The sequence below is a fragment of the Panthera tigris genome, chromosome C1 (genome assembly GCF_018350195.1).
Source record: "Panthera tigris isolate Pti1 chromosome C1, P.tigris_Pti1_mat1.1, whole genome shotgun sequence".
Taxonomy (NCBI): Eukaryota; Metazoa; Chordata; class Mammalia; order Carnivora; family Felidae; genus Panthera; species Panthera tigris.
In genome coordinates, this window is record NC_056667.1 from 10,437,193 (window position 1) to 10,446,868 (window position 9,676).

Sequence of the window (9,676 nt, forward strand, 5' to 3'; positions counted from 1 at the left end):
CCCAAAGATTGCCAGTGATGTTACACATCAGTCTTTGTGGAAGAAAAAAACTTTAAGATTATTTTGACAAGCTAGAGTTTTGACTGAAGTTGAGGGAAGCTAAAAGCGTTACTTGAAAATGTAATTATGTGAAGTTTCCATTATCTTCCTCCCTTTCAAAAGTCTCTCGACCCAGCAGGCAGTTAGACGTGAAAGAGGGCAGGCAGGTTTGTGTGGTGCACAGTGTGATTTCTTCCCAAGGACACACACACCTGGTGTGGCTTACTGTTTCCAGCTTCCTTGGAAAGGACAGGAGGTGGGGTGGGAACGGTCAGTCTGGCCGGTGAAGGGATCTGGACATCGTCAACAGCTGTCTCTTCTCCGTGGCTGCCCCCATGTTCATTCCCAGACACCTGTTTGGGTTTTTTTTTTAACGTTTATTTATTTTTGAGACAGAGAGAGACAGAGCATGAACAGGGGAGGGTCAGAGAAGGAGGGAGACACAGAATCCGAAACAGGCTCCAGGCTCTGAGCAGTCAGCACAGAGCCCGACGTGGGGCTCGAACTCATGGACCGCGAGATCGTGACCTGAGCCGAAGTCGGACGCTTAACCGACTGAGCCACCCAGGCGCCCCCTGTTTGGGGTTTTTTTTTTTTTTTGCCTTTGGGGGGGACCTAAGAGATTCTTAGGGATGTTTGACAGGTCATAGATGTCCACCCCGAGGCTGTTGTCCTCTGAGTATAGACTTGAGCCAGGAAAGCTGGTACAACACATAAGAATCCTTTCCTTCCCCATCACACCCGGTGGAGCTGAAGAATCAAGGCACCAGCCAATTGGACAGAGCCCCGCTGGGAACACGCAAATGCCACCAGAGGCCTTGTGTTCTGCCCTGGTCCTCTCGGGCTGTCTGTGCGCCTTCTCCTGCATTAGTGACTTTCGGCTGTCAATCAAACGGCACCATTATTCAAATTCATCAGGGTTTAGATTCGGGCACACTCGCTAAGTGCCAAGCAGGGATGATCATGGAAAGCCTCAGCCATTAGCCGGTAAAGCTAGCCGTCATCCCAACAGCTCGCTTTTGGAGAACACTTAAGCCTGCACTCGCCCGGAAGCGGCATCGTTGACACGGATTCTCGAAGCAGACCACCGTGCTGCTCAGCATACCCACGTGGCCGGTAAGAAAGCAGAGGTCCAGGCGGGTCAAGCGACGTACCCAGCGACACCGAGGTCCCGGAGACAGAGCCAGGCTCTCTGCTCCTCTCCAGGGCCACCGCCCCGGCTGGGGGACTCAGCATCTCTCTGCCACGGCCCCCTCCGGCCCCTGACACCTCACTGTGGCCCCCGAGGCACTGTAGCGCCCGCCCTGGCTTTCTCCCTACCGTGGTCCGCGTTCCGGCCACACCGAGATTCTCGCATCCTCTCCCAGATTTCTCGAGGCTGCTCGTGCTGCCTGCAGTCCTGTTCCCTGTTCTCCACGCAGAAAACTCCCACTGGCCGTGAAGTGGCGCTTCCAGGAGGCCTTCCAGACTCCCAGGCACTGAGCGCCTCCTGCGTGCTCCCGCGGCCGGCTCTAGTAAATCTGTATCGAACATCTGCTGGGTTCCAGGTGCTGCTGGAGTCCTGGGAGATGAAGCGGTGAACAGCAGGGAAAGCAGGGGAGAGACACTGTAAATAAATGTGTGAGGAACATAAGCAGGCGAAGGGGGACGGAGCGAGGGTGGAGAGGGAGCTCCTTTAGGTCAGGGGTCAGGGCAGGCCCCGTGCAGAGAGGTCAGGGGTCAGGGCAGGCCCCGTGCAGAGAGCGGGAAGGGGGTGAAGTGTTGAGCCTTGCGGATGTGCAGGGGACAAGCATCTGAGCGGAAGGAAAAGCAGGTGCACGGGGCCGTGAGGCTACAGCCGCTTGGCGTGTCTGAGGGAGGAGGCTCAAGCAAGTAGGAGAGGAGGCGGGAAGAAATGGCGGGCAGAGGGGCAGCTGGGCCACAGCCTGCAGAATGGCCGAGAACGGGGAGCTCGCGAATCTGGGGAGCCGGACAAGGTGCTTCTGCACGGGCCCACTCACTACGCTGCGCTCAGGGTTTAACAGACTCAACCGTCCCTCCCTTTGTGTTGCCGTCGGTTTACTCTGTGGTCTTCCCGCTGCTTCCCGTGAGCTCCGTGAAGGCAGGCAGGGCCCGGGTCTAGTTGATCCCTAGGGCCTTCACAGCCCTGCCTCCTGGAAAGTGCCCAACAGATACGCGTGAAACGGTTCCCAGACCAGCCTGCTTCCTCTTAGACGCCAGAGCCATTAGCCAAGCGGAGGGGCGGGGCTGTTCGTGTTCTGGGTCATGTGACCCTCCCCCAAATTCCAACCGACCAAAGGGGAGCTGGGCACCTAAGCCTGGCCGGTGCTGTGCAGGGTGCCTCGGGTGCATGGGGAGGAGGCCGCTCGTAGGGGGACACCGCCACTCCTCAGGCCCCTCCCCCGGAGACGCTGTGGGCAAGACGCCTGTGAAACTCTCTCCTCCTCCCCGCCGTCTGACTCTCTTGCCCTCTCCTCCCCAGGAAACGGGCAGCACCCATCCACTACTCGGGAACACATTCGGTGTCTTCTCTGAAGTTATTTTCTCCTTTTGCGACGGGTCACCCCGGTCCCTGCTGCTGGGCAAAGTGCACAAAATGCACCTCGTCCGCAGCTTTGTACTTCTGCGGCGGGGAAGGGTGGGGGGGGATTGGCTTTGGCGGGAAGGGGGGTGGGGGGACGGGGCGGGGGAGCGTCCTGTGTGCCCTGTGTGCGTATGGATTCTGTGGGTTGGCTTGAAAGGCTGACCTTTTGTTGGCGGAGTAATTTTAGTTTTCGTTGGCGCCCAAGACAAAGCAGGCTTTCAACCCACCCGCAGCATATAGGCGGCCAGGATTTTTTTCAATGAGATTGTAGGAAATTTGCCAAGTCGTTTGGGGCCTGTAAATTAGGCCTTGTTTAAAAATTTAGATAAAGCCCGATGTGAGAGAGAAATGCTTTCATAACACGAAACGGGAATCACGCTGAAAACCCCTTTCAAGTTAAATGGAACCGTTCTCGGGAAGCACAGGGACGTGAAATGCTTCAAATGTCAAAAGAGTTTTCATTTATTGTCCCAAGTGAAACGAAGGCGTTTTCTGTGGCTTTCTAGTTGAGACGCACATGTAAATGGAATTCGTTTGGAGAATGCCCCTCCTGTTTCGGAATCCCTTGTCACAGACCTGCCTGATTCCGTCCCATCTGTGCTGTAACCCCGCGAGGGGTGGGTCCCCCCGTCCCCGGTGTCCCGAGAGGAGGGGCGCCGTTCTGTGATGGGCGCTCCTGCCACCAGCATGGCATCTTTAAGCCGCAACAAAACTGGAAGTATCGTCACGTCTTAAACTTGCCTTCCGAAGAGGCCACTTGTTGGACCGTCTGGAGGGGGTCTCGTGGATAACCAGTGAAAGGTGTCGGGGTTGGCTTCTGTGGGTTAGTGTCTGCCATTGTTACGAAGCCTTTGTTCTTTCTCTGAGAGCCTTTCTGTACCCTGGCTCCCTTATTTACCACTGCTCTCTATGGAGCTGCCTTCCCCATGGGCTGATTCCTTTGATGGGCCGCTGTGTTGCTTAGGGTGTATTAGTTGCAAGGAACAGAAACTCCCAAGTTTAGACCGGCTGCAATGGTAAGGGGCTCTCACGACGGAAAAACGTCCAAGGCTTCCAGCAGTTAAGCCTCTGGTGCAGCTCGGCTCAGCTGACCAAGCCCCGCCTCCTCTTGGCCTCCTCAGTGTCGATTCCAAAGGCCACAGGGGTCTTTACCCTTCCTGCCCCAGGATGGTCACCGCCGGCTGCAGAGTAGCATGCTTCCTCACTCACATCCAGTGGGTAAGAGCTAACTCTTGTCCGATCTTCAGGAAAAAGTCCCGGACTTAGGTGTGACTGGATCAGAGGCGGTTCCCGAAGCAGGGACGGCGGAGGGGCGAGGGAAGAGTGCAGGTGGATCGTGCCGTTGCCTTCCCCCTAAAGCCGCGAGCCCTGGACTGCTGCTATGCTGTGGCATGCTGGTAAATGTTTAACGAGTGACTCTCCCAGAAACAAAAAGAGAGGCAAGAGTAATAATAATAATAACAATAATAATACTAACGCAGACTTGGCCGGTTCCTGGCGTGTAAATCATCCTGCCATGGACGATTTTAAGCAACGGATGTGATACCACTGAACATACACTTGGGAACAGAAGCACATACGTAATTGGCTCTCAGGCCAGTGCCGCAGGGTGACCCTTCCTCCAATGTCTGCGGGCCGCACAGAGGGCAGTACGGGTCCCCAAGCCAAAAGCAGAGAAAGGGAAAAGGTGCGGATGTGGGGGGCCCTCAATCCGGCCAGCCGTAGCATGCCCAGGCTTCTCTCCTGACCCTGCATCAGCCTGGTCCTTCCCAGGCCAGCATGAAGCCCACTGCCAGCCTCTCTGTACCTGTGGATAGTGGAGACAGTTTAACTTGGACTAGAAAGTCAAGCTGGGGCCCCCGGGCGAGTCCTTGGACCTTTCTTGGTAGCTTCAACCATAAAAGGATTGTAGGAATAGCCTCTTCCCCGAAGGGCCACCGTGAAGATCAGACGAAATGCCACCTGCCTGTCCAGTGTGTCCCTCACGCCATGGGGACCACAGTTCAACACCAAGTGTAGCCCAGACAGGCCTGGGTTCAAATCCCGGCACTGCTGTGTATGAGCTGTGTGACTGTGGAGAAGATCCTTAACCTCTCTGAAACTTTGCTTTCTCATCGGTAAAAATGAAGGAGAATAATGGACCTTATCTGGAAGGGTTGTTGCAAACATTGAATAAGATGAAGCATATGAGGGCACAATAAAGGTAAAAGTCGTTGTTTTTTATAATTTCACAGCTAGTACATATTGATTACCCCCACACCCAGCAATCCCCTGCTCTTCCGGCAGCAGCCTCCAGTTTTTGTTTTGGAGGTCCGTCTTTCCCTGGCGTTTAGGCTAGGAGGCTCATGGAACACCCCCTATCCCCACCTCACCCCACGTCCTGCTGTTTAAGCCAAAGGGTATAGTTACATCCCATCACCACTGTTACTAGTTTAGAGGTCCAGTCAGAATTCATCCAGGAGCTTCTGTGAAAGCGACTAGGAAGTGACTCGCTCTGCACTGAGACCTGGAAGACCAGAAGGGTGGAGCTGCTGCATCCATTTTGCCACCATGAGGTAGGAGCCGAGTAGCGTCTGTATGAGCCGACAGATGGCGGGAGCTACAGGCGTTTGAGTCTTGGATCAAGAACCTCATCCTTGGATATTTCGCCCCTATATTCGGTTTATTCTTAAGCTAGTGAGGGCTGGGAATTTTCATCAGTTGCAACCACGAGACTCCTGTCGGGCACACTACAGCTGGAGAAACAGCCTCAGAAAGTGGCGCAGGCGGGAGGGCGTAGCAGTGCCCGGAGTGGTGCAGCAGAGACACCCGCCAGGCTCTCCGGCTCCAGATCCTGTTTCCTCCCACCCCGGGCTCTGCCACTACCTCCACAGGATCTTTCTCGAGCTTCCAGCTGGCGGCCCTGGCGTGCACGGTGGAGAAGTATGACTGCAGACTGTGCACGTGGCAACTTCTCCCGTCACACGGCGTCCTTGCGAGAGAGCTCGAGCACGCGAGCCTGCAGCCTCGGGCTGGTTGGATTTGTCCCAGGGAATCAAGTGGAGAAAATTCCCAGACAGTCCATTCCCCTGCGTCGTCGAGGGAGCCTGTGGGTATAATGCACCTTTGTGGGTTGTGTGTCTGAAGCACTGTGCCGTTTGCATAAAGGAAGAAAGAAGAGTCGTGAGAGAGACCTTGGGGTCGACTGTCTTAGTGTCTCAGCACACATTCTGGCAAGCACCCCCAGGTTTTTAATAAATGTTATTTTGATTGGGCTTTGAAGTTTGGAGACGACAAAGTGACACATTTTCACAGTTCCCTGTCAAACCAAAGCATGACTGCCAAACTGTTAAGTTAAAAAAAAAAAAAAAAAAGGCAGGAAAGGGAGCAGCTTGCGTGAAACATCTCCATTACGTTTTCAAGGTTCTTGGGCGGGGGGGCTTTGCCTTCCCCCCACTATCATCTACAGGTACATTTAATGTCGTGGTGCTTCCTGGGGTGGCTGACGGTGGGGTGGAATCTCAGGAGAATGTTTGCAAGAGTGTTGTAGTCAAAAGGCACTGTCAAGGGAGAGTGTTTTCATTTTAAAACAAACTTTTATAGGGCCGCCTGGGTGGCTCAGTGGGTTAAGTATCCGACTTCGGCTCAGGTCATGATCTCACAGTTCGTGAGTTCGAGCCCCGCATCAGGCTCTGTGCTGATGGCTCAGAGCCTGGAGCCTGCTTCGGATTCTGTGTCTCCCTCTCCCTCTGCCTCTTCCCCGCTCGCACTCTGTCTCTCTCTCTCTCTCTCTCTCAAAAATAAATAAATGTTAAAAAAAAATTTTAAACAAACTTTTATGAAGCATGGCATCTCTCTAGTGGTTTCTTTGTGGGGGAATTAGATGTGAATCCCTTTATAAATAGAAAAATCCTTCTATAGAGGAAAGAATCACCCTGGTGTCTTCATCAGAAAATGCCTCTGCCGTAAAAGCTAGATTAGCAATACACACATAATGAAGAACGGTCTGTGTCGAGAAGTAGCCTGAAGATTAATGGCACAGGTTCCAAAGTGTTCTGAGAAAGTTGAACAAGCCTCCAGCGGGAGAATCCTTCCTTTTGGAGAAACCTTTCCTTTATTTTATGCTTTGGTTTGTTCATCTCACTTCTGGTCATTTTCCTGCCCCACCCCCTGCCCCCCGAAGCGGCAGGTAATGATCCCCTCCTACGCAAGTGATCGTGCATTGCTCTGAGCCAGGGCTGGACAAACGAAGCCAAGAATCCAAGTAGAGGACCCTGTAGAGGCCCATCGTTTGGCCTCATCCCACCGGCATCGCTCGCGTGCCTGACTTGACCACCTCGCCTTGGAGGAAGAGCCTGGTGTAGGGTGTGGCTGGCCCCGAACAAACTGATCACCAGTACTGGACCAGAAGAGTAACTCAAGATACTCACCTGTGATATGATAGATGGTGCCCTATTTGGGAGGGGGAGTGAGACACGACCTCAGATGATCAGATCTCCCGGTTTTGAGACGCTGTGGTACGCAGCATCATGGCCCCCCCCCAGAGACGTCCGTGTCCTCATCCCCCAAACCTCACATGGCAGAAGGGCCTCTGCAGACGTGAGGTGAGATGATCGTGCGTTGTCTGGTGGGCCCAGCGTCCCCGCGAGAGCCCTTATGAGAGGAAGGCAAGACGAGCAGAGGCAGAGAAGGAGGTGTGTTGGTGGAAACAGGTCAGAGAGATGTCCCTGCTGGAAGGGGCCACAAGCCAAGTCATGTAGGCGGCCCTAGCAGCGGGAAGAGTGGAGGGAATGGATTCTCCCCCGGGGCCTCCAGGCGCATGCAGCCTTGCGACACCTTGATGCGAGCCATGGAAGGCACATTTTCGGACTTTTTTTTTTTTTTAAGGCGCTGAGTTTGTGGCAATTTGTTACAGCAGCGATAGGAAACTAATAGAGACATCCGCTGTCAAAGGCATTAAAGTAACACACACCCCTGGGCTCTCAGATCACAGAACATAATTCATGCTTTCTTTGATGATGCAGAAGACACTTCAGGCCCCTACCGTGCTTTGGGCACATGCTTCTGAAAATACGTTTCTGTTACATTAGTGCCGCTTAAGAAAGAGCTTGAACTGATGGGTTGTGAAACTCGCCTGCTTCTCCCGTACTGTTTGAAAAAACAACAACCACAAAAGACGACCCTGGAGCCTCACAGAGTTGTGAGCTGTCCCGTCCTGAGTTCTGTGTCATCGTGCCTAGTTCCGTCGCCCTCCGAGGGTGCCACCGATGTGTCCGATGCTATGAGACAGGAGAACCAGGGTAAATACGGGGTTTGCAGAAGGGGGGACCCATACTTCCCCCTCTCTTTGCATGCCTGTTTCTCATTAACATCACGAGGCGTTATGAGGCTGCGTCCAGAAGGCAGTGGCTGCCATTGACTGGAAAATAGCCAGTGCACAACAGTCTGGGCTCACAGACACTATGCTCGCACTTGAACTATTCCTTCCCCCAGGGAACTTTCTCCCCAGCGAATATATCATATACTTCCTGACTCTATTTTTTTGTTTTGTTTTGTTTTATAAAGCCTGGCTGATAAAAGATGAAAAGATCACTAAGGATTTCTTCCCTTTTGGCTTAAAATTTTCCATCTCATAACCACACGTGGAGAATCTGTCTTCAAAAATGGATTATGTGTCGGCAGGAGGTTGGATGCTTCAGTCCTCGTGTCACTGCAGGATGCCTGCTGCACCATAAACGAAGCCTATGCATTATGTCTCCCGGGCCGTGGTCACTCAATCACAGCAATATGAAGGCAGGGCGAAGGTGGGGGGGAAGCCGGCCCTTGGGCACTGTGTGGGGAGCTCTGCCTGCATTTGGGGCAGTGGGTCTAGACAGCTCCGCTCCCTTCCCCCCACCATTCAGTCACATCCTGTTTATGCAGCCCGGCACAGGCTGGCTTTGTTTGGTAAGTTGCCTTCTATAAGGGATGGCCAGCAGGGCAGGCCAGGGCTCTCAGACGAGCTCACTGTGGGCTTTGGAGGGGCTCCTAAAGGTCACCTAGTGCTGGCAAAGAAGGTTCCTAGGGCTAGAATGCACTTCATGTTTCCAGCCCATTTTTCTTCTTCAGCAAGAATCCACTCAGGGGATGGGTAAGTTTGCAAATTTGCCCTGACTTACTGTGCGCATGTAATAAAAAGAAGAAGGAGAAGGAGAAGGAGAAGAAGAAGGAGGAGGAGGAGGAGGAGGAGGAGGAGGAGGAGAAGGAGAAGGAGAAGAAGGAGGTGAAGGAGGAGGAGGAGAAGAAGAAGAAGCAAGGAGGTCAAGCGGCTCAGAAATGGGGCTGTGGAGTCCAGCTGCTTAAGGTAGAACTTGGCTTTGCCTTGTAATAGCCGCGTGAACTTGGACAAGTCCCCCAGCCTGCAGGTGTCAGTTTCCCCACTTGTAGTATGGTGGGGGAGGGGGATGAGAATGGTACCCACCCCACAGGTATTACGCTGAGGGGGGTGAGGGGGATGGAGTGAATGCCAAGCTGTTTGCATGGGCTCATGCCGAGTGTTGAGTAAATATTAGCTTTTTGTTGTTGCTGCTGCTGTTAATTGGGTGAGATGATGTCATGAATTAGTTAAGCCCAAGGCTCTGAATTCTACAAATCCTCTGTGCCGGCTCCTGGCACTGGGGCTTTGGGCCAGTCCCTGACTGCCCTGACTGGGGTTCCCCAGTACAGCCATACAGCCGTGAGGGGTCAATGTGAGATACCTGGTCAGGGCCGGCACCTAGGTAGCCAGAAGGAAGTCACGGCTTCCTTTCGCCACTCTTCCTACGCCCCCTGCTGCTACCACTGTTATTAGTAACAGGGTGGCTCTTAGGCCTCCTTAAATCATCCTGTCCCTTTTGCCGTGTTCTCTACGGGGACCCTAGCAAATGTAATCCACCGGTGCTTATGGGCTTTCCCTGCTTCAGGTGTAGCTGTGTCTGTGTGTGTGTTGTAGCTGATGTGAAATAATCAGACCAGCGGTACCCAACCACGGCGATTTGGCAATGTCCGGAGACAGTTTTGGGATGTCACAACTAAGGGGGGGGGGTGCTGGTATCT

The 9,676-nt window shown here is 53.5% G+C and overlaps 1 long non-coding RNA gene across 2 annotated transcripts; it reads left to right on the plus strand.

Moving 5' to 3' along the window:
• The first annotated feature begins 3,269 nt into the window (after positions 1-3,269).
• Positions 3,270-8,801, plus strand: LOC122241125. 2 transcript variants are annotated; one of them, XR_006221106.1, is made up of 3 exons: positions 3,270-3,446; positions 8,168-8,548; positions 8,711-8,801. It is a non-coding gene; the product is annotated as an uncharacterized LOC122241125 (long non-coding RNA). The 2 variants fall into 2 exon arrangements; XR_006221107.1 differs by having other exon boundaries at positions 8,168-8,406; positions 8,711-8,797.
• Positions 8,802-9,676: the final 875 nt, after the last annotated feature.